Consider the following 26,894-nt stretch of genomic DNA (forward strand, 5'->3'; position numbering starts at 1 on the left):
GTTTGGGCACTGAGTCCCTAGAAGTATATCGGTGCAGCTCGGTATCCAGAGCCAAACTAAGGCCAAACAGCTATGTCAGGAATTAGAAGTAGTGTGGCATCAGGATGCACAGGGTAATGCACATCAGGATAATTTTTATGTCTCTATATGTGTTCTAACATGATATTCACTATTATTTTACATTTGTATACTATTGACTTTAGTATGATCTGTAATCTATAATAACTCTCAAGCTTTATTTTGCAAGAGCTGCTACCTAACCTGTTCTTCTTCCTTTTACATTTGCACAGATGACATTTTTCTTTCACTAACTTTGCTCATATCCTTATCACTTTTTGCAAGCAGAGGTTTCCTCTATTCCCAGTGCCAGCATCTCTCTTTCAACTCTGTTTGTGTGTTAAGGCAATTTTTTTCGCCATCTGAAACACAGTATCTTCAGGAGTGTTGGGCACTCAGTCACTCTACATGTTAATGTGTAGAATAATGTACCTTGCAGCTCAAGATATTCAGAGGTTTTGGATCCTTTTTCTTTTGATACAAATTTAAGCAGTCTGTACTATTTTTGTCTCTTTTGTATTGATGCTTCTGAAAAAGAATTTGAAGCAGAATGAGACCAGAAAAGCTTCCAGTTTTTTTGCTATGGTGAGGATGCATTGTTATGTACCAGATGATTAATGAGTAGTGGGGACTACTTATCCTGCCCACCCTCTTTAGGGGACTCGATAAGTAGTTGTTCTGGGAGAATACAGTGGGTCCAAAAGTTAGAATAATGTGGGTTAAATACCATATACTCCAGACACTTATGTGTTTCAGGGAAAATCTTCTTTCCATTATCTCTGAGCAGTTTGGGTCTGCTCATAGTTGCAGGAAGATCCTCCTGTTCCCCTTAGTCTTCAAGACTACAGTCTCTGGGTTTCCTGCATCTATCTGTCCTTACCTTCATTCTAAAATATTCTCCAGGCTCAGTGGGGTCATTTGTCTTCATGGAAGTAGAAATCTGCTTCTCCTTCCTGGGATCATTTTCTGATCCAGTGCGTATAGGCAGGATAAGACAAAGAGGTGCTCTCCCTGCTCAGCCATTTCTTTAATACTGTGTACCATAGACTGTACACACAGAAAACTCTGGCCAAAGAAACTAATCAGTAGCATTTCTGACTCAGAGGCTGATAAATTACACATCTTTAATTTTGGTGACTCAGAAGCCGGTGGGTTATTTCTCATCTAGTCAATGAATTTGGATTAGGGAGCACTGGTAGCAAGGAGGCTGATACTCTATCTGGTTCTGTATGATGTACACCTCAAAGAAAGACTCTTCCCTCCAGAGGCTTGCCAACTTTTGTATAGGTTTTGTATTTTGTTAGGGCTGCCTGACAGAAAAGATGAATCTAAGTCATCACTCCCACCACACTAACAGACATAAGGCAGGTGCAGAGACATCTCAGCTCTCTCAAATACTGAGCATTTCAGCACAAACCTGGCAGTTGGAATTCTATTACAAACCAGAGATGTCTAGGGGATGTCACTGCTCCTAGGGAGAAAACAAGAATACACTTAAACAAACAAAAAAAGAAGCTGCTAGGTACCCACATTGACCTTGTGTATATTCTGCTAAAGCCTGAAAAATGTACATGAGTCAGATCACCTCACAGTGATGGGATTTACATGTTTCTTGACCTAAATTATTCCCTTTCCTAGGTTCTTCCTTCCAGTTATGTCTTGGCCAGATAGGGCAGCTATGAAAGTACTAAATTGCATGCACAAAACCTGCTAAGAAGTGTTTCATTTCATTTTCTGACACTTGAACAAATTTTTATGCTGTTGTGTTGCCAGGATCTCAGTAATGTTCTTATAGCTTAAGCAGAAGAGGAAAATCCATTGTCATTTCTTTTTTTCTTTAGAAGAATTTAAGAGTTAATTACCTGTGCACACTTTGTATTGAGGTGAGTGAAGTACGACTGCAGCTCTTCTTCTGGGGAATGAATTAAGACTTTTAAATGATGTCATTCAAATGAATTTCTTCCAAATATAAGCAAAAACGTTAATCTTCAAAAATTTTACTTCTAATATTAAATATATAAATCAAAGTTTTTTGATGTATTTGATGCTGCTTGTAACAGCAAATTTTAATATTAATATAATCTCTAACAGTAATTTGTACGGGTTGTGTATTGGGCACAGTCATTGAAGATGTGAAGTATTTTGAGAATTTATGTACTTTTAATGTTGGCTTTCTCAATTATCTTTGTTCTTCAGGGCTGATACAAGGCACCGTAAAATATTTTAGAGTGATGTACATTACAGAGAAACATCAATTGTCATGAAAAGTGTGTAGGTTGATGCTTTAAGGCTTTAGCAAAAGCTGTGGGGAAGATGTATTTTCAGGTCACTGGATGCAGTCAATGGTGCTGAGTCTCATTTCAAGTGACTGAAATATTACTTATAAATCCTGGAGCAGATGCTATTAACCTGTTCAATGTAAATCAGTTCATTAATGGACTATACCAGGTTTTTTGAGTACACAGAGAATAGGTGGCTTTATTTGGAGAGATTTGTGCAGCTAATGATACTTTTGATTCTCAGGTCAAAATTTCAGTTCATGGTTTTGTGGTTAGAACTTAAACTTTTAACTCTGGCTAGGAAAAAGAACAGGAAGTATTTTCAAGGACAAAGTAAAGTTTCCACTCAGGTGACTTCCAACACTTAAAGCCTTCCTCTTACTAACAGGATTTTGCTTTTTCCATTCTTCTATAACTTTATTAATTTTTAAGAATCAATCTGCATTGTCAGGACCCTGAGGACACCAGTAGGTGTTAATGGCGCTGAGCAGCCTCACCTGGGACCCTCACTCATGCCCATCCATGGGCCCAGGATCCTATTTCAGCTCAACTGAGGGCCATCAGTCCCTGCTCCAGTGATGCTGCAGGATGCTGGTTCTAAGTTCTGCCAAAGCTCTGCCCTCACCACTTTGGGTCCTACTGAGCTGGAATGAGCCTGTGGGCTGATGTCCCAGCCTGTCCTGGTCCCCAGGGAGATGCACTGGGCTTGGGGATGCCCCCAACTGCCCCCAAGCCTGCCATGCTCCCTGGCAGTGGGATGACCCCTGCCCTGTGGGACCTCATGGGGACTCTTGGCTGCTCTTAGTGCTCAGCCCAAGGGGGCTGCTGGTCCCACTACACCTGGCATACATTATTTCATAACTAAAATCTGAGGTGGAGATGTTAATTTTAGCTGTAGTCCAAACAAATATTCACCCATCCATTACAGTTATGTGTTGCTATGCAGCTTAATGTCTGTCTCTGTAAGGAAGGATTTTGTATGCTGAATGTTTTAAGATATAAACTACGGAGTAGCTTGATAAGAAAAATGTAGCGTTGAAATTGCTTAGCAGTTGGAAAGTAATACTTGAGTAAATAAGTGCTTTAACTGGTCTTACATTCAAATGATTTCTATAAGACATTAGCCTGATGATTTTCTAAGAGATTTTGAAAGTAAATCTTATTGTATATTTGCTATTCCAAAAACCAAAAAATCTCTGCTTTGGCTAGATGAAAAGTTTCCAGTTTATAAAACCTTTCTGAATATTTATACATATTTCATTTAATCATCCAGAGCCATAATTTTTACTAGCAAGATACAGAAAAATGAATTTCCATTAAACTTATAAAAATCTATTATTGCTTTCAGAAACCATTTGTGGTGCAGTTCTGTATTATTATCACTCTTTAGAGTGTTGTTACTCTTTAGAGGAAAGAGCAGAGCATTTTATTTACAGTTACTTGCAAGCCTGGAACCAAATGAAGCCCTGCCTTTTCAATACCCATTGAAAGGGTACTGAGCACTCCACAATTAATAACCCTGCAACGCTGAATCATCCAGGGAGGCCAAACATTAGAGAAGGGAATTTCCATTTCCATACTTCAGAAAGGATATGTTTGGATTTATAGGTAGCTTTGGAAAGCAGGAATACATAGGGTGCTGTTTTTAAGGGAGGAATATATATTAGGTAAACAAATAGCTTTGGTTTTATGTCCATTCACAACATCCTTATTTTTAGTGGTAAGGACTGGTACTAATCCTTTCTTTGTTCATCCTGAAGTTACTTTTTGATTCTAAGTCCAACCTGTCTAGAGGGGATCCTTGAAGAGCGTGGATCCAGGCATGTAGCCTGTATCTGCATAGCCCTGTGGGCTTTCAGTGGTTGGCTTCAGTATTGGGATGACCAAGGCTGTCCTTGCAACCTTTCCTGAAGCCACACTGCCAGGAATTTTATGGCGGGCAAGGTAATAAATCCCATAACATATTGTGGGCTGCCAGAGGATTATAGTTTTCTTCTGGGAATTCTGCAAAGTTTGAGATAGTGTCAACGTATTTTCGCACTTACGAAATTTAGTCTTTTTCGTCTGAGGATCTCAGTGTGCCTTGAAGACGTTAATTAAAGACAGATGTATATCTGAAATAAGCTTAATTGCATCTAAACAACACAGTCAAATTTTTGTCTAGACGTAATCTTTTTATAGAATGATATCAAGTTTGTTTCACAGAATATATTTCTCATGAAATGTATTGACCAGTATTGATAATATTTTCATTCTTTCTGGAAGTAGGCTAATAGTCTTTATGTTAATTATTTCTCCATATATATATATAGAACGACCTTCTAGAAAATGATCTTTAATGTGAGAAAGAACAGGCTCCAAAAAGATTGTTGAATACACTTGATTGAAACTGAACAAGTGATATTTGACAAACATCCAACATGATCTTTGATCTAGAAGGATTTTCTTAAGAAGGAAGAAATGATATTTGACTAGACTATTAAAGGAACACTGTGTTTCATTTTGGTATTAATAGCATACAAAGATTTTATAGGTGTTAAAATCTTGGAGAATATTAAAATAGCTACAACTACAGCTTATTGTCTGCCTTGCAGCTTGAACTCTTTAGTTTATTGCACCATTACTGCTTGAAAGTGTTACTTGAATTTAGTCTTTAAGTACCTGCAGAAGCTTATGTGGTACCAGAATATTTATATATATGCATATTTCATCTAAAGGAAGACTACATACAATATCCAATAGCTGGTAGCCAAGGTCAGTAAAGTTCACATTTAGGGTGGAAGATATTCTTTTGTAGGTAAGCATGAAACACATATAGGCATCACCACGCAGAAAGTCAGAGCCCTGTGTGTGCAGTGATGGGACTAGGTGAGCACAATGGTTTCCTGGTAGAGTGGAGTACTTTGCATTGGACCTCATGCCTTAAAGCTAGTATTTATACCATATATATATACCAGATATACTCACAATCACATTTTACAAATAGCTAGGGTGGAATTGCTTTCACAGAACTTTGAAAACACAGAAGTTAGGTATTGAAGTTTCATCCAGTTACCTTAAGCTCCCTTCGTAGTCAATAGGCAGAAACAGAATTGGGCTGTGAGAGAGACTTGCTTTTATGTGCCCAATTTGGAATAAAAAGAAACAGAGTTTGCTTCTCTAAAAAATCAGGGTGGAAGGGGTGCTTTTGGTGACCAGCTAGGAGTTATGATGCTAACTTTAAAATGATTACACTAGGGTATATGACTAGATTTCTGGCTTTTTTGCTTTTTATACACTTTCAAAAATTAGTTCTTATCATAATCTTATTAAAATAGTTATGCATATCAAAGAGTGACTTGACATTTTATTCGTAACTATCTGAAACTACCTTTTTTAAATTTCATCAAGTTCTGGTGTTTGGGATTTGTTTGTGTCTAGTCTGTTTGCTCATTTCTACTTAAAAATTGAAGCCCATACTACATACAACACTTTGCACATGGTTTCTCTTCCTGTAGTATCAAATGTCATCACCCATGTCTTACACTTCAGTAACAGGTTGGTTATTTGACAAACAGATAAAACGTATCTACTAAGATTTATAAAATATGCTTTATAAATTAGATAGAAGCTATAGGGAATGTTAGACACTTATTCATGTTTTTGGAGCAGGCTTGAGAAGATACATATTTGGCAGGCTTCAGAGTAATTTCAGAAGAGGAAATCATCCAATGTTATCTTGTTCCTTCCCTTTTCTAGTTTTATACACTCCAGGAGATGAGGTTTTTGTTACCTTTTGAAACTATCATTATGTGAAATTTAGTTAGTGTTTTGTTTTAAAGCAAACTTGAAGCCTTGTAGGATGTATTTTTATTTGATTTTTTTCAATTTCATGCTACTACTATTTGTGTATGAGCTTCTAAATGGAGTAAAGCTATCATTTATACAGCCATTATGGAAAGCAGAATACTTTGTTTATATCAAGTAAAACACATTCATATAAGACTAGAAAATTAGACATTGCACAGTAGGTCTCTATCAGTAACCTAATTCTAAAATATCTCAATCAGAAATTGCCTTTGGATTTGTGGATATTTCTCAGGCATTATACAATTCTGGAAAAAATACTTATATGGTGCTGGAAGCAAACCAGAATGTAGGACTTTGCTGTCCTAAACTTCTGTTTTGTCCTTGCTCCAGGCATGTGTGACAGAGAAAATGGTTAATGCTTGATAAAGTAAATTTGCATGACACATCAAATTTAAATGACACATCAAATTAATTATCTAACCAGTACATACAGAGCCATATCTGTGTTAGTCCCAGTGAGTCTTGCATTGTTTGAGTATCTTTCAACAAGAAAGATGGATAATACTAAATCAGCCACGAGTTTGTGATTGTGGAACTCATTTAGGAGGTGGGAGTTCTGGTTTTTCTTTTTCTGAGGGTTGTGGGAGAAACTGGTTGAGGAAAGGCTTAACCTGACCTGGCAATATGCACTTGCAGCTCAGAAAGCCAACACTATCCTGGGCTGCATCAAAAGAAGTGTGGCCACCAGGTGGTGATTCTGTTCCTCTACTCCACTCTTGTGAGATCCCACCTAGAGTACTGCATCTAGGTCTGGGGCCCCTGACACAAGAAGGACATGGACCTGTTAGAGTGAGACCAAAGAGGGTCATGAAAATGATCTTCCCCTATGAAGACCGGCTGAGAGAGCTAGGGTTGTTCAGCCTGGAGAAGAGAAGGCTCCAGGGAGACCTTGTAGCAGCCTTCCAGTACCTAAAGGGACCTACAGGAAAGCTGGAGAGGGACTTTTTACAAGGGCATGTGGTGATAGGAGAAGGGGGAATGGCTTTAAACTCAAAGAGGGTAGGTTTAGATTAGATAATAGGAAGAATTTCTTTACTGTGAGGGTGATGAGCCAGGAACAGGTTGCTCGGAGAAGCTGTGGATGCCCCATCCCTGGCAGTGTTCAAGGCCAGGCTGGATGGGGCTTGGAGCAACCTGATCTAGTGGAAGGTGCCCCTGCCCATGGCAGGGGGGTTGGAGCTAGGTGATCTGTGAAGTCCCTTCCAACCCAAATCATTCTTTGATTCTATGAAGTGAACTTGTCACCCCAGAACCATCCCTAATACATTATTCTAACATTTTGTTGCAATTAAATATTTGTAGGATTTACATGATACTGCACTTCTTGATATATTTAATAATTTTCAGTGTTCTCTTACTGCTGCTAGTCCACAATCAGACAGGAACACTGCATTTCCATGTAAGAAGTTATATACATACATATATACATATATTTATATAAATATATGTATGTGTGTAGAGTTATGCAATACAAGCTTCATAATAGATTTAGTATTAGTTTCTACATAATTTTGTTTGTAACTACATGTTTACTCACCATTTTTTGAACAACCACTAAGTATTAAAAATTTTTGGTACTCTGATCACAGTAACACAAGGACTTTCTTCCTGGAATAAAAAATAACTTAGACATGGGGAAGATATATGAAAACCCAGAAAATTTATTTCACTTAATGTCAGTTTGACTGTACCAGCAGTGAATTTTCTGTGAAAAAAGTCATGTTTTCTGTAGTCTATGTCTCTTTAAAGTCCCTCACATTACCTTTAGCTTTGATTAACCCAGATTGTTATACCCAATGTGTGCTTTTTGCTGCCCTGTTGCTCATTCCTTTTCCCTAAAGATAGATAATGATCATAAAATTAGTTCTAATGTAGACTGAAAACACTAATAGCCTTATTGGGCTAAACTTTAAAATAGGTTTTTAACATAGAGGACAATACAAGTCTGAATTCCAATATGTATCATTTGTTTATTCAAAATACTTCTAAGAAGTTACTTATAAAAGTGTCTTTATTGTTTTAATGTGAAACTGTAATCTTCTACATTGATAAACAGTTAAAAGTCAGTGCAAACTAAGAAATCCATGAATAAATTCTATAAAGAAGGTCCTTTTGTTTGTGCATGTGAATATCCTTTCTGTCTAGGAACACTGGGAAGTCTGAAAGGACTATAAATCTTCACTCAGGTCTTTCTTGCTTTTCCTATTTTTTCCTCAAAAATCTTTTCTGAAATGCTCATCTATGTTCACTTACCTCTCCTAGTGAATCCTCTAAGATTGTAAACTTTTCCTAAAGGTCCAATACCTTTTCATCTACTCCATAATTTACAACTCCCTTGTAATGAGTTAATGTTATAATGAAGACTCACTGGCAATGCAGCGTATTTTAATAGACAAATTTCTCTAAATTAAGCTCTAACCATCTGTTCCATTCTCATTTATGACTCTAAAAAGAACATATTTTAAAATTATATCATTTAAAAATAATGTAAATGATTGAAGTCTGCAGTAAGGCTTCTGCATATTTGTTCATTCAGTGTAGCATACTTATGGTAATAGTGATGTTTCTTCCTTGCTCCAGGCATGTATGAAGGAGAAAGTGGTTAATGCTTGATACAATAAATTTGCAGTTATTATGACGCATTAAGTATGTCAAAAAAGATATTTTATTCCTAGAGAGTTACACTGAATGTAAATCTCTGTATTGGAGCGTCCTGATGGGATACCTGGAGGCAAAGCTTTAGCTAATTCTACAACTTGTAGGGGGTTAAGGATATCAGAGACATTAAATGCTGACAACTGTAGTTTTAATATGCTGGGGAAATGGAGCTGTTCCATATCACTTTCTGTATTTGTTAACAGTTATGCCACCACCAGGGATCTCACTAGGATTTATAGAGAAAGAACATGCTGATAGCTATTTAGAGGGAAAACAGTAATTTTTTTTCTCCTGCAGACTCATTCAGTAGTAAATTGTGGTACAGACTGATAGAGCAGCAAGGAATAGAATAGAAAAGACATCGTGTTCTTAAAGGATGCAACTGAATATCTAAGTAGATCTCTTCTCCTCCCAATGCCTCTTTGCTCCATCCGTGTCCTCTGTGTTTTGAAAATATTGCATTAAAATCTTATATTGATCTCATAAGCGAGATAACTTTATTACTGTTGATTTTGACTTCAAAATAAGCATCAACAGTCTAATACTTACCTCTGACTTGTGGCTGTTGCATTTGACTGGGAGGACACTTGTGGAAGTGGCTGAGAAAAGTATTACTTCCTATTCAGAGACACCTTTTCTCCTGCAAGATTGGGCAGGTTTCTGATGATACTGAACCATCAAACAAGATCAGCTGAAATTAAGAACTGAAACTGACCTGCAGTTTATCATCATATTCAACTAAAAGATGACATCAGTCTCACCAGCTTGCATTTTGTGATATTGTGATTTTTCCCGGCCTAAATAATCAGCGTGTCTCTAGAGACAGTGAAGAGTGTGACAGGGTTCTGCGTGTTTTTAACCAGGATGCATTTCCTTTTGGAAGTGTCACTATCTATTGAGACAGCCCGTTTGACTGAGGCAGGCCAGATGCTACGCTGTTAGACAGCTAAAGTTAGACAAGAAGAACGCCAAAGTTAGCATTTACTCATAGCACTCCATTTAACATCTCCTTTTCAATCATTTATAGAATGACATCAATGATTATAAAGGGAACATCTGCTGATGGCTTTAGGAGGTATTAAGTTTGGAATGACTAATTTAGTCATATAATTAACAGAAATATGGTTTGTTTGGCAGAATAGGAAAAACACACTATGGAGATACTGATGATAATTGTGAGAGGCCAGTAATAGAAATCAAAATGTATCACTTTAGTACATTACATGTCTGAGTCTGTCATTCCAAAGTAAGTGCCTCTTAAAACCAGATGCTCCCTCTGCAATATTTGATGTGTGTTTATAATGGGTGGACAAAGGAGATATTACATCTTTTGTTATCACTAAGCACCAAGGTCAAATTTGGTAAGTAAGCAATGGTTTCAGAGATTTAATTATATAAAAAATAATTCTGTTTAATTCCTACAGAAATGTGTCTGCCTTTGGGGGATTTTCTAGAAGGTAGCATTTTAAAATTGGTAATCTTTTTTCTTTTGTCAGGAGATATAAATTTTGAAGTATGCTTTCTTTTTTAACCTTGTAAATATTAGGAACATAATTCAGATCTTCTCTTTTTTAACCTTGTAAATATTAGGAGCATAATTCAGAGCTCTGTTTTGGCTGAGGGTGTACTGGAATAATAGTAATAGGATGCATGTGGCTAGTTTTCACACTGTAGCATAATAAAACTAACAAAGATGGTCCTTCTCTAGAATGTTAATCACTGGAATTGCAAGATATATTAATACAGGACAAAAAGTGATTTTACTCTATCTAAATAAAACTTACTGACCTTTCATTATTTAAACGGTTAGAATTTTTGTTTCCAGAGTCTTCAGAATTTATTATTTTCCAGTTGCTCATTTATTCTTTAATATATGATTTCATTCCATTCCATTCAAATTTATAAACTAACCTTGTAACACTGAGCACTTTCCAGTGTAAAGTTAAAGAGCTGTGATTAAGGCTGTTGATCTGTGGTTCATTCTTTTCCATCTTCTACCACAGTGTTTGTAGTATTTTCTTCTGCCAGGCTTTTAAAATTTATTTTATTTCATGGATTTTAATTAGGAAAAAATGCTAAGAAGTGAGTCTTGTATTTAAGAAAAGAAAGGCAGAATTCTTCCCTCCTCTTACTTTTCAGAACTTCCCTATAGATTTTTTTTTGCCAGTTGTTTTCACTTTGCAAATCAACTTTTGGTTCAGTCTCACAGAACTCCCACTTTTGGCAGATTTCTGACTGTCTGGTGCTGTTCCACTCCTCCCAGGAGGAATGAATTCATGAGCAGAGCAAAGGTGAGGAGTTGAAGGTTTGTGATAAATGAATGTTCTTAGATTATTCCATAATTCATACTGTGGATATTACTGCTATCTAGGTGGAATCTTTTGGTATACATACGTACATATTCAAAAGAATTACATGGCTGATTTTTCCCTCTGTGGGAGCTGAACTTATGCTTGTATAGTTCTTTATCATACAGGCTTTCCTGGTGAAAAGGAGACTGATCTTAAAAGCACATTACAAAGGGAGAAAAAGGAGATTGGACATTTTCAAAATTACCAAAAAGTTATTTTCTTTTCTAGAATTTGGTTCACTAGCAATGGTTTAACTATAAAATTTAATATTTATTTTTTCTTTAGTGAAAGATTTTTACTAGAAAAGAAAGTCTAATTTTCTTCCTGACTAAATTTTCCATTTGTACTTAGGAGGTGATAAGTTTGGGGCCATAGTGGCTGTTACTGTTCCTTTCTGTGCCCTTTGAGAGATCAGACTCTGAAATGAAGCCAAAGCTGCAGCTGCAGCAGCAAACATGCACTTTTAAATGAAAAACATCTTGCTGTTTTCCCCTTCCCCGCAGTAACATTTTGCATAAGATGATAAATAACACATTGTGTTGCAAGGACGCCACAGTTAGCATTTAATTTTGTAGAGATAAAATTAAATACAGGTATAACAGTTTTCTTCATAGATTTTGGATTTTGCACATATTATCACACATGTAACATTATATGTAGTACTATGCATTCAGAAAAAAAAATACCTTCTGTCTTTTCTCAGGTTAAGTTCTTATTCTTCAGTTTTATAGAAATATTTTCAATTGATTGCAATTTAATACACAAGAATCATCCTGATATAAAATTTTGGTACTATTTCTTGTAATACTTTTATATAAACGAAGCTTTGTTTCAACGTGCTGTCATGTCAGCTTCGTATGTTTCTTCAGTTTTTTTAAATTCTAACATTTGTCCGTTGAAGGGGTGATGAATTATTGTGTGTGGAAATTCCACAATACCCTATTTTGCTTTGACAGCTGTATTTATTCCAGTGAGTTAATTAATGGGAATCCCAGTTGCTAAGATGATTTTCTGATGTGTCGACAAAACCCAAAGAAACAGCTGACAACTACACACTTTGGTTTCAGGAATAAAAATGGTTTCTTTCCTTTCTTTCCCTGCTCTTCAGATACAGAGTACAGGAATTGTGCATTGGAAAGAAGAATGAATCCAGGCAAATCTTTCAGTTTCACTTCAAAATTAAGTTTTGTAATAGTCTGTAATATTGCTAAATTAAAAAAAAACAACAACCCAAACATTTGAAGTAAAAATAATTTTCTTAGTTATCTGAACTACTTCCCATAGTGAATTAAGTTATGTGATTAAAGTGATTAATTTCTTTCATAGTCTCCTTTATACAGTAATCTATGATCTGAGATGTAGGAACCTTTAATCTAGCAGTTAAAGGCATAACAAGATATTACTGTGGCTGAAAGCAGAAGTCAGAAACATTTAAGCTGGCAATTAAATGCAACTTTTAAAACCAGGATGCATCTGACCTTGGTTTTGAGCATCTCACTACACTGAGGGCAATTAATAATTGACATTTCCTCTCATGGAAAGCGACAAATTCATCATAATTTTGAATCTTGAAATTAAAATTACATGTCTTTGAAAAAAATGTTCTGTAGCCTAGTCAAAAATCAAGACCGATAATATTAAATTATGTAAAAAGAAAAAAATAATGATTTCCCGATATGAAGTAGCAAGAAATTCTTTGGTCCTTGTTATTTAGCAGTTGGATAATATTATTACAGTGGATTCTTCTGGTCTTAACAGTCTGTGAATCTACAAAAAGCTGTTCTAATAATACATGCTATGAGTACAAGCAGAAGAGAGAACATTTTGAAATGAAGGATGACATTAGGGAGGCAGTCTGGTTTAGCAATTAGTGCATGGATTCACAAGTCAGAAATTCTACATTCTATTCCCATATCTGACATTGATTAGCAAGTCACATTAGGACTTATTATCGAAAGTCAGATATGCAGCTGATCATCTAATTAACATCATCATGGTATTAGCATAACTGCATTTGCAAATCATGCATGCAGAGCTTTAGCCTTTGTTTAACCTTGATCTGTGATATGAAAGCAATGTATGTTATGGATTGATTAAACCTTCTTATTCCATGATTTGAGCAGCTCACAATTTTTAATACATTTATCCTCACCAGATCCTGTCGAACTGAGTATTACTATTTATCTTTATTTTAGGGAAGTGGAACTGCAGCACAGAAACACAAGGTTCTGATTTCCAAAGATACTTAGGCATTTAAAGATGCAGATAACCAATTAATGAAATTTTCTGAAGTCCCAAAGAAGATCACATCCTTAAGTCCTCTATACATTTTAATGAGATTTTAAGTGCCTAAATCACTTTAGAATTTGGTTCTGCATCTTGTGAGGGTCTATGAAGTCAAAGTCCAGTTGGAAACTGTGCCCACATTAGCAAGTAGCACAGAACCAGTATAAGCAGTTTAATAAAATGAAGGAGTCTGTACTAAGGATATGGCTTTAACACATTTCATGAGGCTTTAATGCTGGGTTAGTCCTAGTCATGCTGTGGATGGAATGCTTGCCAAACCTCACTCTATTCACTTTCATTCCAAAATCCAGTTTGTGTGGGGATCCAAAACCAGTCCATAAAATGAATGAAAGCATTATTAAACAGGAATGGTCAGGAAATTTGCTTCAGAAGGTGACATCTGAGCTAAAATGATCATGCAGGCTCATTCTGTGATTCTTTGGACCAAAACAATCTAAGAAGTGTCTAAGTAATTGGATTTGTCTCTGCAAAGGGAGAGAATATTGATGCCCTTGCTTGAAAAGTCAGTAGTAGTAAGCAGATTTGGTCCCCTGAAAAGTATGGTAAGATTGTTTTGAAGTAGCTTACTGAGAAGCTGGACAGAAATGGTCAAAACTGACTTGAGAAGGGTTATACATGATTTATGGAAGTTAACCAACTTATCAAAACAAAATACTTAGCACCTGTCTAACTTTGAAAATATTGCTGTGTTCTGGGATTATTTCAGTAAATATTGTGAATGTATTTTGGCCAAGTTTATGAGAGAAAGCAATAATTTCCCATCCACTCCATTGCTTTCACATTTTCATGGATTTTCCGTATGATGAGAAAATGAAAGAAGAAATATGTCATTTCAGTGTTATTAATTATGTGGGTAAAATGAAAAACATTTATGAAATTAAATATACTTCCTTAAAATAAGGTGAAAGAGATATTAAAATTTTGAACAAATATGATTAGGGGTTTCAGTCGGGTAAATATTTCAAAGATCTCCTGGAATTACTAAATCCACTAACTGCTGTGTCATTGTTTTGAACTAATTTTGTCATTCTTACATTTTCCAGAGAAATATTACAGACATGAGAGGTACTCCATGAACTGGTATTTCTAACAGAAATATTTTAATTTTTCCAAAATATGAAATGAACTCTCATCACTGTATTTATGAAAAAAACCCTGAAGCAAAACAGTCCATGTGACAACTGCAGATGCACAAGTTTTTCTAAGCTATCTAGATTTCCTCCCTTTTTTTTCCTGTGCTTTGGTAATGCTGACATACTTAAGTAATAAATACACATGAGCATTACTCAAGAGAGGTCAGCAAAAGAATGCTGGAAAAAAAGAAGGTTCGTTGTTACTCTAATAGCCTTTTCATACCCTGAAATATTACATCAGAGTTAAAAATACATGATATAAACAACAGATATTGAAAATTCCCAAATGAATTGAATAGGGTCAGAGGTTAGTAACACAGCATGAAAAATCTATATGGATTTTAGACAAAAAAATTACTTGTTTGTATCTGGATTTTATGTATCTATGCATGCATTTATTTATTTTCTAGGACCTCAGTTATGAGGTAACAACAGTAAGTTCCTAGTATTTCCTTGCCATGTTCCTGAATGAAAAGATGTCTTAATTCACATCTTTTCCTTATCTTTGTGTCTGAGTGAAAACATATAGCCTTGGTGACTTGTACCAAACATTATGTATCATATAATTGTAGAATGGTTGGGTTGGAAGGGACCTCAAATATTGCCTAGTTCCAGCCTCCTGGCATGGGCAGGGACATCTTCCACTAGACCAGGTTGCTCAAACCTCCATCCAACCTGGCCTTGAACACTTCCAGGGATGACTCAAGAGAGCCTTTTTTCATTCTAGATGATTAAGCTACTTCTAGAGGTTTTCCAGATGTTACTGCCAAAAGGATTTGTGATATTCTTCAGAGTCTGCCAGTCTGATAGATAAATTGTAGGAAATATGTTTATAAAAGTATAGTACTCTTCTCTCAGTACTGGATGGGCAGAACACCTCAGCTGTCCGTTTAGTATGAGTACTACCATGCTTATAACATATTTCCATTTACATTATTAGTATAGCTTGCCAAGTAATTTACAAGGTACAGACCTAACCCTCCACATTTTCCTGTCTAAGAAAATATTTATATATAGTTTTCCTTTATAACTGGTGAGAATACTCACAATTTACCTCTGTTACCTTTATAACATTTCCTAGAAATTATTCCCATGATGTGTCTTCCACTCTAGTTTTAACTTTGTGAAGGCTTCCAGATTTGGAGACAAGAATAATTTATTTTTAATTGTGGTCCTTTGATTTGTTAGCCATACTGCCTCTTCTGCTATGCAGAAAAGAGGATCTCTAAACATCTCAGAAATAGAAGGCTATTTATAAAAAAAAGGCTTCCTACACTGCTTGTCTATATATTTATTATCTTGGATGCAATTTAAAACTTTAAAATTTAGGAGAGCACATACAATTTTTGTGTTCTTCTGCCACAGACATCTGTTGTAGTTTCTCTAGAAATGTCTCCATTTTCTGAATACTAACAGGTGGGTATAAAAGGTGGGACATGTTCTGTTCTCCAGTCTGATTTCTGAAGGCTCTGTCTTGGATTTCCCTTGAGAAATGGGGGGAGTGGGAAGTGAAATGAAGATGTCGATGGATCTTACAAACACCTGTTTATGTTGATTTTATTTTTCTTTTTAATAAAAGCTCTGTATCTCTTCAGAAATGTATGTAGCTTATAAATGGCTGTTATAACACAAAAGTTGGAGTTGGAAATCTGCTTCATTAAAGGCTGATACAACCTGACATATGTCCTAAATGCTATCAACGGCTTCATAACAGCAGTACCGTGGTGGGTTTCCATGAAAAACCATTTTTAATGATGTGGAAAGTCTCTATAGAAAAATATAGCAATCCTTGACATTTTGAGCATGAACATGAATGACCTGGTGTCTACCAAGATATTTGCTACCATGGATAAAATATAGTCGAGTGGAATGGATTTTTAAGATAGCTTCAAAAAGAATTTACAATGTATCTGAAAGAAACTTCAGTGAGAAAAAAGCCTTTCTACAAGAAAATGCTGTGAAGACATGATGAATCTAATTTATCTGTTGAGTTTATGGACAACAAAAAACACATGGTAAGATGAATCAGTGAGCAGTAGGGTATGGACTGACATACACACAGGCCACAGCGAATCCCAGCAGTGGTAATGTCTTTCATGATTAAGCAAACTTGAAGCTGGTAAACTGCAGAAAACAGGGTTTGGAATTCCTCGGTTTTGTATAGGTTATCCTAACTGATAGAGCTTTTGAAATCTGGCGGAGTCAATGAATGCTGCTGAAAAGAAGGTCTTACAAAAAAGGTGAGGTACGGTTATGGGAGAGCCATTCATATTACCAAAAGGGTTGACTTCCTATTTCTTGTTCATTTTTCCCCCTAGCATCCAGCAGTGGCACATCCCAGATACTGTTCCTGCTTCAGGTGAGAACTGATAATAATAATTATTAGATAATGATAAACAGGTGAGCTCATAATAATGCCATGTTCCTACAAAAGCCTACATTCAGTAATAGGCACCTCTTTCACTGTGTTTTACTGAAATAGAAACTTTCTAATATTATGCTTTGTTTGTCATCTGCACAGATTGGAACTACTCTTCTATTTTATTATCTTAGAGGTAGTCAGATGTCACGACCACAGGTAGCAGTGTTAGAACAGCCAATTATTTGACAACATCTTTGAGAGGTGACTGGAGAGGTCAGACAAAGAGGTGGATACTTTTTAGTTATTTTGTAAGATCTATCTGTCTGCTCTTTTCTATATTGCCTAATACGAGTATATGCATATCATGCTCATTCTGAACTATGCTAGTGTAATCCAGACTGAAAGATGAGCATAAGACTGAACCATTCTGGCTCATATACCTGCATCTTCTCTCCCCAGAGACCAGGGCCCAAGGAGAGCTGACGAGTCCAGGTCTCATCTCAGGTTTTACCTGAGGTAGAATAACGAACAGGGTGCATGCCTCAGCCTGAAAACTGCAAAAGTCTTTGCTGTTTAAATGACAGCCTATTTTTACTGCTTTTATCTTCATGGCAGATGACAAACTGGAGCTTTTTGTTCATGGTTTAACTTCTATTTTATGATGGTGCTTGGGGTTTTTTCCCCTTCTGTGTTAGGTTCAAAAGGGTGTGGCAGAACAGCCGCAAGAAAGGCTGCCTCCACTTTTCCTGGCTGTGGCAGTCATGTCAGGTGGACAGGGGGAGAGAAAGGAGGAGGTTACAATGCCTGCACGCAGACTGAAAGACTCCTGACAAAGCACATGGCTTGCCTGTTGCGAAGGAGCAGCTCTACAGCCAAGCCTCAGAGGTCAAGGAGAGGATACATTCCTCGAGACCCAGAGGGAGACTGTGTGAAGGTTGCTGCAACCCAAGAAAGCAGTGCAAATTGCTGGACTCCGGATCATCTGGAAGGAGGAGCTCATTCTTAAAGGAAATAGGAAAGAGGGGAAAGATTTGTTTTCAAAACTTTTATTTATCTGCATCATTCAGATCTGCATTTTCTCTGTTTTAAGGGGTTGTCCGTGCTCTAAGAAAACATACAGATTGTAACTACTTGAATGTTTTGGGGTATGCTCATTCTACAGATAAGATTGGCTAGTGCTACCTCAAGGTTCAGACCTCCTCAGAGTCACTTCAAAACCTCATAAAGGGAAATGTTTATAGATAAGCGTTCTGGGATGGGGCCCCCCCTCTTCCCTATTTGGAAGTGACTACAGAAATATTAGTAAATTATCCCTGGTGTAATTTATTTGGCCAGTCCTGCTGGTAGAAGAAGACAAATAGCTACTATAATGGACTAGAAACCATGGAAAAATAAGCTTGCTGTTTAAACTCCTGGAGCTAATCTAAGCAGTGATGACAAGATGTCTCTGGTTAGTACAAGAGATTTAAGAGCACACTCTAATACTGTTTTCTGTTTCCCTCAATTTTTGCCTGCTTTTCTATCTCTAGATGCTAAAATCAAACATTTCCATTTTCCAAGAAAGCACCTATCTTATAATACACATAAAAAAAAAAGTATATTTCCTATTCTAAGACATCATTTATTTATAAAATCTGTGGTTCAACTTTACAAGTTCACAGATGTGTGGGCCACCATACAGTCAGCCAAGTTCTCTGCTGTCCTATATCCTCAAGCAATCCTAGTGCAATCCAGAAAAATAAATGTATAAGCTACAGGACTAAACTATCAACAAAAGACATTGATCCCTCTGTAAACTGAGCATAAAGAACTATGCATTTTTTTACCCATATTCCCTTCCTGTTTTGGGATAATTGAGAGTGTTACTGAACATGAACTGAAACCTAAATGCCACATGCTTTGTAAAAGCATTGTAACCTGAATCCTATCTGCATTGCCTTCACTGAGCAAATCTGCACCATACTTAACTTCGTTAATATCTGTTATATTACACTAGCTATCTGAGATGCCAATGGATTGGTGTATGAGAGCAATGGTTGGTAATAAGTATAATTCTGATTGTCTGATTTGCTATATTTGATGGGACTTTGTTGAGGTATTCAACAAAGAAAGTACATAAATAATTTGATACTGTGAAATATGGGATTCCTGTGTTAATGATCTGAGGTTTATGATGCAACATGTGCAGACTCACCTTCAGAAATTACTATGCAGTTCACAGGAGATTTTACAAACTGCTGTTTTCAGAAATATGTTATTTTATTATCATGGGGAAAAAGGCAGGTCAGGTACTACTGTCACCATTGTAAGCATCTGTAAAGCAAGCTTCTCATGCAAAGAATCAGGAAAGATCTGCAGATCTTACCTGCAGATGCAATGAAATGACTGCTTGTATTTATATCAGTTTTTATAACACTGTGATAATTATTAAAGGACAAATATTGATATTGTTGCTGGGGTAATCCAAATTTTGGCAGTGATATTTCTGAGAATTCTTTCACTGTCAGCATCGCGTTGTCTGTGACTATTTTACTCACAAGTAGTAAGCTGCTTACACAATCTAATTTGCCAAAAGTTACTTAGCCAAGAGAAGAATCAAAATCACTATTGAGATAAAGACATCTGCTTCTGCATTAGAACACCAGGGAAAGCAAATGCTGATGTAGTTTTCAAAATAGCGAACATGAAAAGTAGAAGATGCCACAGAAATGTGTTAAACAGAGTACTGGTAACTATCAAAGTCTTGTTAAAAAGAGAAGTCCCAGAGAAAGATTTCAGGACTTCCAGAAAAAGCAGAGGATCCACACGAGAAAAGATGTAAAGACTTCTCTTTATATCATACTACAGTGTGCAAATAAACAAACAGCACTTGATGAAAGAGTTCTGTTGGCAAATTTGATGACAATACTGAATCAGCAGTGGCCAACAAGACAAACAATGAATCTAGTCTCCAAACAGACCTTCATAATCTTGAGGAAGCCACCAACATCAAAAACTTCAACAAGGAGCCCATAGTTTTTCCCTGGTGCAAAACAACACCATGCATCAACTTAGAATGGGAACCGACTGGTTAAATAGCTGAAAAGAACCTGGGGATTATTGTGGATGCCAAGTTGAATGAGAGCAAGCAGTGTGCTTTCTTTGTGAGTCAAGCAAAATGCATACTGGGCTGCATCAGGAGCTGCAAGGCCAACAGACTGCGGGAAGTGCTTATGCCCTGTGCTCACCACTGGTGAGGCCACATTGAATACTGTATTAAGTTCTGAGATTCCTAAATCAGAGGGATATTGAGAGACTGGAGAGGGTCCAGTAGAGGGCTATCGAGACAAGCTAGACTAAAGCACATGACATAAGAAGAGAAGCTGTGGGGTGTGAGCTGGTTTAGTCTAGCGAAGAGGTCAAGCAGCCTTGCAGTCACTTAAAGCATGCTCCTGTCAAAGACAGCCAAGCCAAAACTCTGCTTGGTAATAACAGATGATGTAGTAAGGGACAACAGCCACAGACTGCACCTTGAGAAGTTCAGATTGCTGAGGAGGAAAAACTTTTCCACAAGGAGTGTGGTGCGGCACTGGAACTGGTTACCCATGGAGATGGTAGAAATCTCTACCCTTGGTGCTTTTCATGCTCACGCAGACGAAGGCAGAGCTGGCCTCACCTAGTTAGGTGACAGCCCTGCTTTGAATGTGAAGTTGGACAAGAGAGCTCCAGAAGTCCCTCCCAACTAGTGTTTCTATGATTCTATAAAATAAATTGAATAAATACTGTTCGCAAATCATTTAGGAATAAATTGATTCATTAGAGACTATTGAGTCCATTATTTAGATGAGTAAATCAATGCTTTTAAATTTCTGGTTTTGATTGTCCTGGCTTTTTCTATTATAGCAATTCTAGAGACAGAAATGTGTCATATTATAATGATCATATAGGGAAATTAGTGTTCATATAGCAAACTATATGGGGACTGGAAAAGAGAAGAATGTAGAAGATCACTGAATTCTTTCCCCAGTTCTGTGCTTATTTACCCTTAGTTTTAAGGGTAACTGTAATGGTTTAATGCAATTTTATTTTTGGGGGGTTGTTTTTTGATTTTTTTTTGTTTTGTTCCTAATCCTGTAGCTTATTCAAAATTATAAAATGTCCAAACAACTGCTAGAACAGTTTCTCAGAACCCATAACTGATCATATATTCAGTAAACCGCACTGTAACTTTGAAGAAAAGGTTAGGACAAGAAGTGAAGAATAATATCTTTTCTTAATTGAATCTGCAAACAGAATTCAGGGTGGTTAATTAAAATGTGGTCTGAGCAATGGCTTTTCTATTGACAAAAGAAATTACAATATGAGCTTTATATCTTTTAAAAGAATAGGTCAGATTCTTATTATGTTCACATTGGCACAATTGTAGAGTATTTCTGTTCATGATAATTTATATTTATACCAGTGCTTCAGAATTAAAAATCTATTCAAGTATTGCTAGCAACACAGTGCTTCCTAGCATGATACTTGACATTGATTTAGTTTTTGAAATAAAAGAAGTAAATGAGCAGTACTGCTTCCTGAAATATAAATTGATATCAATTCATCCTTAATTTGTAGTTAATGTAGAATATAATGTAGAAAACTTAAATTTCTCATCTGTTTGTCAAGTTCACTTTTTCACTGTAATAATTGATAAATAAAATTCACACTCAGGCACTTATAATTATTAATAATGCAAGGATCTGAAACAGCAATAACAATTACAAGAGATTATATAACCCATTATTTAAACAGCAGCTTTCTTCAATTTCAAATTAGCAAACTATTTTTTTTACAAATTCACTTTCTGCAATACTGGTAAAAATACTGATTTAGAAAATAATCGTTCTTACTGTTTGCATTCCCCTGAGTTTTGTTGGGAACCAAAGGGCAAATGGAACATTTTATTTCATTCATTATTTCTGGAGAAAAGCAAGTTTTTTGTTGTAGACAAAAAAACCTGACCTGTGGTCAGAAACAATAATGCCTTACATATAATAGTCTTGTTTCTTCTGCTTTATACTACTTTTAAGACCTTTTGTGCTCTTGGATATGTATGTCATGAAAGCTACTTTTTTTTCTGCTGTCAGAGTTGGTAATTCTGTTGAAAGTTTCTTTCTGTGCATTGGGGCATATTTATAGCCAAGTTATAAAACAATTATTGATATATGCAGCACAATGTCTCTATGATAACCTCCCAGTTTACAATGTTTTAAATGAGAATGGCTGAATATTTGATTCCTTCAGCATAATGATAGAAGTATTGTTAGTTAAGAATATCCATTTGATAAGGGGCTGACTTCACAACATTTATAAAAGACTGTAAAAAAAGCCTGGTATAAATAACTTATTGGGAGGAGGTTTCCCATAATAAACTCTGTGGGCATCCATTTAGTTTTCTACAGTATTATTTATGTTTCATCCAGAGATCCTCCAAAAGCAGATGAATACCTGTGTGGAAGCTGCTGTCATTGATCAATGTACTGAGGTAGCTGCATGGAGATTGCCTCAGAACTCAAAAGAAACATAACTGCATGACTCTGTTTCTGAATTTATAGATTCCCAAGTCCATGTTCACCATGCTCTTTTAACTTTTGTGTCTTGAGTTTTGGAGAGACAGTGTTTGGTGCTGACTTAGGGAATTCTGCACTGAATTCCATTGCACGGTACAGACATTTATTCGTGTTATCCATAGAAATCAACCCTATATCTCTCTTTTACAAACCTTAATTTTGCAATTACATTCCCAGGTGTATAGATCCTATGGATTTTTGTTCTTGATGACAGGTGAAAGGTTTTTGCTTTACCTGAAGCACTGCAATAAGATCAGAACAAATTTTGTTCATAATATAAGAACACAGGATATTTCAGCTTATAAGGGAGCTCAGGAGGTCTCTAGTCCAATCTCCTACTCAAAGCAAGGTCAGCTTTGAGATTAGATTAGGTTGCTCAGGGCTTTATCTAGTCTCATTTTAAAGCCTCCAAGGAGGGAGACTGCACTGCAACTTTGGGCCAACTGCTCTACCATTTGACCATTATGGTGGTGAAAAGGTTTTTCTTTTATATCCAGTTTGAATCTCTCTTGCTTCTTATAGCCATTGTCACTCATTCTCCCAATGTTCACCACTGCGAAGAGTCTAGCTTCATCTTGCTGACCTCCTTATAGGCACTGAAAGGCTACTATCAGGTTCCCTTGAAAGCCTTCCCTTCTCCAGACTGAATAAAATCTAGTGGCTCTTCACTGAACTGACTCAAATTTATGCCTTTCTTGTATGGAAGTTAAAGGGGGCTGCAGTACTGGATACAACATCCTAGATGAGGTCTAGTGAATGCTGAATACAATACTGCAGGTCCCTGAGGTCTTTACTATGTCTAAGATTTTCGGATGCATATGGCATATGGCATAACCTTTTTTTTTTTATCAGCTGTCATTAAACTGGAAGTTTGTCATTTTTCTTAGTGTGATTAGATCATATTTATAACCAAGCTAAGGAGTGATGATAGAGTTATATATGTAAATAGGAAAATTGTACTGATTTTTCTATATTATTTCCATGGGGGAAGGTAAAAAATATACCTCGGCCCCAAAATGTGGTCCCACTCTGTCAGTGGATCACAACTCCTCATTCCACTACTACTCTTAAATCTGCATTGACTCCTCACCAGTACTGGGGTGGGAAGAAGATACTGTGTTATGGTGGCAAATAATGGATCTTTTACTGAATTAGAGCTATGTGCAGACTGTGATATATGGGTGACTTCCCAGAAAAGATCAATTCATTTTTTACAGTACCTCATTATTCACATGAATTAGAGATGTAACTCTAATAACTCCACAGATATCATTTAATATATTTAAGACCGTTGGAAAAAATACAAGAAAAATGGACAAAATCTGACTATGAAGCAGGAAGTAATATAAACAAAGTGTGGCCTTGATAGTGACTACTTTAGAAATAAAATTTGGTGGTCTTCTACAGTGTTGCCACAGAGAAAAAAGACTGACATTTCTACAAGGCAACGAAAGCATCAAATTGGTCTTAGAAAGTCAACACTTTGTAAAGTAGCCTTTGTAGTGGTATGAGTAGAATTATTGAGTATTTAAATATTTCTCCAGTGGAAATTTAATGGCAAACAAGAAGTACTAATATTAATGGTACAGGTCCGTTCCACTTTACAAATGAAGGGAAAGATGCAATAGGAAGATTGGAATTTTTTTTGGAAGATGCAATCCATATTTTCCACAAAAAGAGATCAAATTTTTATTCTTTTAATTATCCTGCTGTAGTTTTATCCCTCATTTTCCTGAACCAGTTTTCAGTTCTCTTCTTCTTAAACTTCTGCATGGACAGCTATCTTAGTTATTCTCTATGATGTAATATAAAACCTTTGAATTTATTAACAAGTGAGGGTTAGAAATAACAATTCCATTAGCAACAAAAGGATGTGAGAAAAATGAAGTCCAACAAAAAAACCCCAAAGCTCTTCACATTGGAAATAGTGGAACAAAACCCTAAAACTGGTCTGTTAGACAAGCACAGTAAACTTGAAAACTACCAAGCTGAAATGACCACAGGGGGTTCTACATAGACTGTATACTCAAACCTACTGAAGAACAATAGAATGAAGTAACATGGTAATTAAATAATTTTTTTTTACATTGCGTGTGTGCACAATACCATGAAAATATCCTGTCTTGTACTGTAATGAATCTATAACACGATACACATTAGATACTCTTCAGGGCAATTTTTGTTTGTTAGAGGATTTCCCGCAAATAGTTGAGGTAAATTTAAAAGCAGGGATTCCCACAACTCAGGTTTAAATTTACCTGAGGTAAATTTAAAAGCAGGGATTCCAACTCAGGCTGCCTCCAGCAGCTTCTAAATATTCAGCTTGTTTCAGAGTTCTGCTAAGTCATGCATGCTGTACAGCCCAGTGAGCTAAACCTGCTGGTACAGGCACTCCACAGATTAGCACCATGCTCTGAAATCTGACCCTCATCCCACAGCTCAGAATATCCCACTGATGAACAGGTCAAAGAAGCTGGGTTTTTGACTCAGCTCTGTGGAGTTTTGGTGGATAGCAAAATAGCATGAATTCATCCTCCAATATTGTGTTGCAAGACCCTTTAGAAACAAAAAGAGGCAGTGGCAGCACCAGCTGGCTGTTGCAGTTATGCAGTAGTCTGAACAACGATGAAGTCCAGGGTAAAGGAGCTGCCTGAGTGTGTAGCCCTTGTGAATCTGCTTCATACCTGTCACAGGCATAAGCCACAGTATGGGAAGGAGGCTCCTGGTTTGTGATTTAGCTGCTGAGCTGGAGGAGAGGATTTAAATTATTTGTTTCCAGTTCAGTTCATTATTTCCAAGATAAATTTTCTTTACTCCTAAAGGAGATTACAGGATTTTATGGTTTCTGCTACAGAGGAATTGGATAGATAACCTTGATGGTTAGATCATCAGGATGTTCCAACTGCTGAGTGCTTGTAGAGCCAAGAACAACCAGCTGTACATATTATGCCTGAAGTACTGTGGTGCAACAGGAGAAAATGTCTCTGACCTTATTAACTGTAGCTGATTTCTGAAGGGATATTGATACAATGGAAAACAACTTCTGCATTAATATGATCAGTGATAGATTAGGAAACCAAAAGTGCTGGTGAAGGTGGCTATCCAGAGATTTCAAACCCCTTGGGTACTAGAGACCTTAGCAAACTGGAATAGCTAAAGAACTCCCAGGCAACGGATGCATTGACAAATACAATCCCTAGTCTTACTAACTTTGGTTACACTCCGATTTCCATGTAATTTGAACCCTGTATTGCCACTGACATGAGTGCTCCCATCTTCTTTTCAGTTAGGAGCTGCTTGTTCTATTGTGTTTCTTGTGTCAAACTGTCAAATGAAGGAACTTTTTTGACTGAAAGCTAACTTAAAAGGATTTGCTATTAACTGGGACAGTTCTTCAGTTTGTTTCACTCCGTAGCCACCTTTTACTGGTGTAAAGGGGGTGAAAATAACAAGCTGGGATGCAGAAAAGGGTGAGATTCTAAGATCTTCTTGCAAATCCTTTTGGAAAACAGAAAAGATGATATGGTTGCTATAGCTGCACAGTTTGGGTGGATGTGGGTTATGGGCAGAGGAAGAGGCCCAAAGAGAAGCTGTCTCTGGTTATGTCACAGACTCTGATTTGGTTACCTAGTGTTGGCCTACATATTAGGTTCTTCAATACTAGAAGTGACTTAATGCAGAAGATGACAGAAGAACTTTTTGTTGCTGATCAGTTTCACCGTGGTCAATAAAATGGATTTTTTCTTATCCTTTTCCTTATCTCAGATTGACTTTTCAATGAGCCCTGAATTAAAAAAACCCAACAAAACAAATCACCACCACCCACCACCCACACACACCCCCTAACCCCAACACCTTTACAAAAAGAATTTCTAAACTCAAAATACAAGCTGAATTTGCTAATCCCTACTAGTAGGTTGAATGTTGGTTATTATCATCAATTGGAACAACTAATGCAATCCACTTGGGTTTGGATTCAGGAAAAGATAGAGATGCCTGAATCAGCCACTTATGTGTAGATGTTTACGTGAGAGCTAGGTGTCAATACAGTTAGTAGAGACCAGAGAGCTACTCATCAGTTATTCATTTGGTCACATATAGGTGTAAATTGAAGGGTAAGCTGAACAGTTCTCTAGATTCTATTGACTATAGCAACTAGATCTTCTTTGTGTATTGTGGCAGTTTACATATCTAGTGCATGTGTACACACTCATTTTAGGTACCTTACTCTGCAAAATAAATTTTTATCTCAAAAGATAAATAAAAGTTAAAGCTGCCTTCACTACTGTTGTACCATCTAATATTGG

General features: G+C 36.6%; 1 long non-coding RNA gene across 1 annotated transcript; it reads left to right on the forward strand.

The window, feature by feature from the left end:
* The first annotated feature begins 10,089 nt into the window (after positions 1-10,089).
* Positions 10,090-20,697, forward strand: LOC130143956 (uncharacterized). The gene is made up of 4 exons (XR_008819945.1): positions 10,090-10,204; positions 11,071-11,134; positions 16,953-16,993; positions 17,692-20,697. It is a non-coding gene; the product is annotated as an uncharacterized LOC130143956 (long non-coding RNA).
* Positions 20,698-26,894: the final 6,197 nt, after the last annotated feature.

This window comes from Falco biarmicus, chromosome 1 (genome assembly GCF_023638135.1).
Source record: "Falco biarmicus isolate bFalBia1 chromosome 1, bFalBia1.pri, whole genome shotgun sequence".
Lineage (NCBI taxonomy): Eukaryota > Metazoa > Chordata > Aves > Falconiformes > Falconidae > Falco > Falco biarmicus.